The sequence below is a fragment of the Pinus tabuliformis genome, chromosome 3_2 (assembly GCF_031772625.1).
Source record: "Pinus tabuliformis cultivar Carrire ecotype Pingquan chromosome 3_2, CPIR1, whole genome shotgun sequence".
Classification (NCBI taxonomy): domain Eukaryota; kingdom Viridiplantae; phylum Streptophyta; class Pinopsida; order Pinales; family Pinaceae; genus Pinus; species Pinus tabuliformis.
Window position 1 is genome coordinate 635,373,505 of NC_142302.1, and position 4,993 is coordinate 635,378,497.

Sequence of the window (4,993 nt, forward strand, 5' to 3'; positions counted from 1 at the left end):
CATTAATAGACACATATATCAAAATAAAACATATACCAAATTGGATCAAATTGTTTGTGTGAGTTTAGCCTTATCCCATTATTAGATCAAATCAATATCAATCAATCAATGTTAAACATCAAAACACACAATTTGTGATACATTTCACATTACCAAGATTAAAAAACATAATAAAAATTAACTAAATTATAACTCTATTTTAAAAGATCCATTTTAACTCAAAATCTACCAAGAATTGAGAGGGATCAAATTTATTTTTACTCAAAAAAAAGGTTTGCAGTTAGAAATTTGATCCTTCTGGGAACTTACTTGGTAATCAAAATCTACCAAGAATTGAGAGGGGTCCAATTTATTTTTACTGATAAAGAAGGTTTGCTTTCTAGATTTGATCCCTCTCTGAACTTGGTAGATCTGGAGTTTAGATGGATCTCGTTTAATTTTAATTATATATTTTTTTGTTTTTTGAATAGTGAGTTCTAGATTTGATCCCTCTCGGAACTTGGTAGATTAGTTGTTTAGATGGATCTTGTTTAATTATATTTTTTTTTTTGTTTTTTCGAATAGTCACCTTCACACTGCATAGTGACTTAACAATACACCTCATCACTGTCTATTCTACACTTAATGGGATAGGTTGGTTTAATTATTATAATTATAATTATTTAATTTTATGTATTTTGACTAAATCAAAATGTTTTAATTAATAATTATTGTTTTATAATTTTTTTTTATTAATTTTTTTGTATAATTTTACAGAGTCAAAAAATTTACATAACATAACACGAATCCTAAATTTAAATTTTAAAAACTCTATTCCAAAATACACACTAGAAATAGTTAATACTTTAATAACTATAAATAAAAAAATAAAATGCAAATAATAAGATATAAATGAAGTGTCACTGTCAATTAACTGATTTATATGACATTTAGTGTGATTAAGCTATTTGACAAAATCTCATAAGAAGGGTTGAAGGTCCTATAATAACTGTTAGAACACCAAAATGAGATATCCAAACTGGTGGCACAATTATCATGACAACATTTTAAGCCACGGTGGATGATGAGCCAGGGTGAATGACTGGAAACGTCCATTTTAACAATTATAGATGGCATGAATGAACCAGGGTGAATGACTGGAAACGTTCATTTTAACAATTATAGATGCGATGATTCCGGAAAAAAACTCTACACAACTTTCTATAAATAAACCAATTTTCCATTTTAATAATTATAGATGCCATGATTCCGGAAAAACACTCTACACACCATCCCATAAATAAATCAATTTAAACACTCTACACACCATCCCATAAATAAATCAATTTTCTATTTAATATTGGAATTAGCACCTGCCTAGATTGATTATAACTCGCAATATAGCCCCAATTTGGAAGTGATAAAAGGCAGTATTATCTTGTCTGTGGTCAGGACTTTCTATGGGTGGAATTGGCCATTAGATTGGGTATTCCACGAAGACACTATATTTTCTGCGATCAGGAGTCTCTCTCCATGGCATTGGTCATCTAGATTGGGTATTCAACAAATACAGTATTGTGTAATTTTTCCCAAATCGCTCAAAATCGCTTGCGTTAAGTTACTGCGGAGGTGATCGACGATAAACCAGGTAATATTTTTCGCGGGCCTGTAACGGTTGAATTGTCTGTGAATTCCGGCGATTTCAGTGCCCAGGGGTCATTTTTACTTCATTCTTAATTTTGTTTTTAATGTGTATTTAGTTTGAGTGGTAGGGATGGTAGTTTGCATGTTGCATATATATGAACGTTCCATATATATGGAAAAAATTTAATTTTGTTTTTAAATCGCTGTCCTTTCGCTATGAAAAGATCAGTTGGGTCTACATTTCCGTCCGCAATGGGGGATGCAATCAAGAATGGCGATGGCTGTTCTTCGACCTCGAGATCGGTTACCACCACTGTCAGTGGATCGCATAACTTCGTAATACAGGGTTTTTCTCTGGCCAAGGGCATGGGCGTCGGCAGGCGCATTTCCAGCGAGACTTTCTTTGTGGGAGGTTATCAATGGGTTATTTATTTCTACCCGGACGGCAAGAGTGCAGAGGACGATTCGCGTTATGCTTCGTGTTTCCTAGCGCTGGCCAGTGAGGACAGGAACGTTCGTTCTGTCAACGAATTGACGTTATTGGATCAAAGCGGGCAGGGCAAGAACAAGACGTTCCACCTCCTGGGTCCGGGGCGGGAGAGACTGCCTTTCACTTTTAAGGATCGAGGAAGCATGTGCGGTTGCCAACGGTTCTTCAGACGGGCTCCACTTAAAAACTCCAAGTACCTGAAGGATGATTGCCTGAAACTAAGATGGACAGTAGGCGTTGTGGCGTCTGCGAGCGAATACGCTAGGTTGCACTCGGTATCTGTTCCTGAATCAGAGTTAGGTTTACACTTTGGTGCACTTTTGGAAAATCACGAAGCCTCAGATGTAATTTTTGATGTGGCTGGGGAGAAATTTCATGCTCATAAACTTGTTTTGGCTGCACGATCCCCTGTATTCAGAGCAAAATTTGTTGACTGTGCAGGGCAGAATAATGAAGTTACTATTACAGAGATGGAGCCTACGGTGTTCAAGGCTATGCTGCATTATATTTATACAGACACCCTTCTTGACGAAGATCCATCGTCACCCGGTTCTTCTTCTTCTTCAATAACTGAGACATTGACAGAGCGGTTGCTTGCCGTAGCAGATGCTTATGGTCTGCGGCGATTGATGCGACTTTGTGAATCAAAATTATGCAGAAGAATATCTGTAGATACAGTTGCCTCCACTCTTGCTCTGGCTCAGATTTGCCATGCTACTGACTTGAAAGCTGTATGTCTCAAATTTGCGGCACAAAATCTTGGAGAGGTTGTGCGTTCAAAGGGTTTTGAGTATTTGAAGGAAAAATGCCCTTTAGTTCAGTCAGAACTCCTGAACACAGTAGCTGGCATTCAGGATGATTGCAGCAGCGAAGAAAGTCATAGGACTGTAAAGTCTCAACTTAACGATGACACTGATATTAATGGCAGGAGAGTAAAACCAAAAGCATAGCATTTAAAGTTCCGATTGGTCTGTGGAGGATCAGTACAAAAATAATGACACTGTAGAACATTAATTGGGGCTTACTTCCTCTGTTTGTGTGTGCATGTGCATGCTGAGAAGGGCATTTGCTAGAAAGTTAAACTTCACTCTATAGGAACTATGATTGCGATTTTTAAAATACTTCTTCGTTTGTGTTTAATGGAAGAATCGTAGATGATTTTTGTTTTTGTAATCATGTCAGCAATATTGGCATCGGTGGTCCTACTGAAGCAGTGGAACCATGTTATTGCTCGTTTTTCGGTCATATGTTATGCTCACACTTTTAACTCGTATTTTTATCAGTTTATGAATAATTTTTTCTGGCTTATAAACTTCCCTGGCAGAAGGTTATATCACGTTCCTTGTTGTTCCAGTATGAACAGGCATTTGATGCTTCAAACATCGATGAATTTATTATACGATCAGCTTTCCCTATTTCTGATGGGGAATGGATGGAGCGTTATGTCTCCCTCTTATTCATTTGTTTGCTCATGCCATTTTTGGTTTCTCTTTCAAGGATTTTAAATTAATTTTCTATTGGCTTTGTAAGTAAAAAATGAGATATATTTAAAATATTTCAGTAGTATATTTTTAAATTTTTTATATTTCATTTGTTTAATTTTTGAGTAAAAGTTAGTGATCAGAATGGATTGGGGATGTACAAGATTAAGCTTGTTCTTCCAGTTTAAACAATTTACATATTAAAAAGGAAGTCCGTATCTAATTATTGATACATGTATGTTTTTTTTTTTTTAAATATAATAATTATTATAAAGGTAATCATAAACAAAAATTAAAAAAACTAGATAAACATCCAATTAAATAATTTTTTTTCAAATTTTTCATTCAAGAAGGACATGGATTTTCCTATGAACCAAAGAAGGTTAAAGGAACATGAAATAAATTGTCACCTACTACCTGGAAATCAAATCAAATTTTCATGCATTAAAAATGTGAGGACATTATTTTGGGTGAATGAAATTTGTATTGATGTTAGACCATGAAGGTTTTAAATATTTGTTCAACCAATCTAAATTGAAAGTAAGAAAATCTAGATGGTTATCCCTCAATGAATTTTACTTCAAGATCAAGAACATCAGGGGTAAGGAGAACAACGAAGTTGATGCACTTAACATAAGTATGCAAGTGACTCATTTGGTAGCCATAGGCTCTTATGAATTTAAAATTCAATGAAAATAACAAGGTAGAATTTGTAAAAGATGAACAAATTTAGTATGTGAATGACTGTTTGCAAAAATAGATATAAGGATCATTGAGTAAGAATTACACACTCACAAATGATGGAATGCTAAAATTCAAATACCGGTGATATATACCCTCCTTGGGTGACTTGAACAAGCCCATTCTAGAAGAGTTTCACAAAATAAAGTATTTAGGTCATCCCATATATAAAAATATGACTATCACATTGAAGAATATGTATTATTGGTTGGGTATGAAAAAGGAAGCCTCACAGTAATTTTTCAAGTGTTTACAATGCCAACAAATGAGTTTGGAATGCAAACATGTCGCTGGATTGTTGCAACCAATTCCAATCCTTAAGTGGAAGTGGGAATTCATATCCATGGTCTTCATCATGGGATTACTAAGGGAACCGGAAAAATCATAATTACATAATGGTTGTAGTGGACAAATTGAGTAAGGTAGATCAGTTCACACCTGTCAATTCTATGCATAGAGCCATTGATATTGTATAGATATTCATGAAGGAGATATTTAGGCTACATGGCATACCCAAGAAGATAATCTCTAATCAAGATTCCAAATTCACACCAAACTTTTGTAACGAACTATTCCCTAGATTTGGAACTCGGTTTCCATTTAGTACAACATGCCATCCTCAAACTGATGGACAAAATAAGAGATTGAATAAGGTGTT

The 4,993-nt window shown here is 34.8% G+C and overlaps 1 pseudogene; it reads left to right on the forward strand.

Annotated features, from left to right (window-relative positions):
* Positions 1 to 1,839: 1,839 nt before the first annotated feature.
* On the forward strand, positions 1,840 to 3,063 carry LOC149182228 (BTB/POZ and MATH domain-containing protein 4 pseudogene; annotated as a pseudogene).
* Positions 3,064 to 4,993: the final 1,930 nt, after the last annotated feature.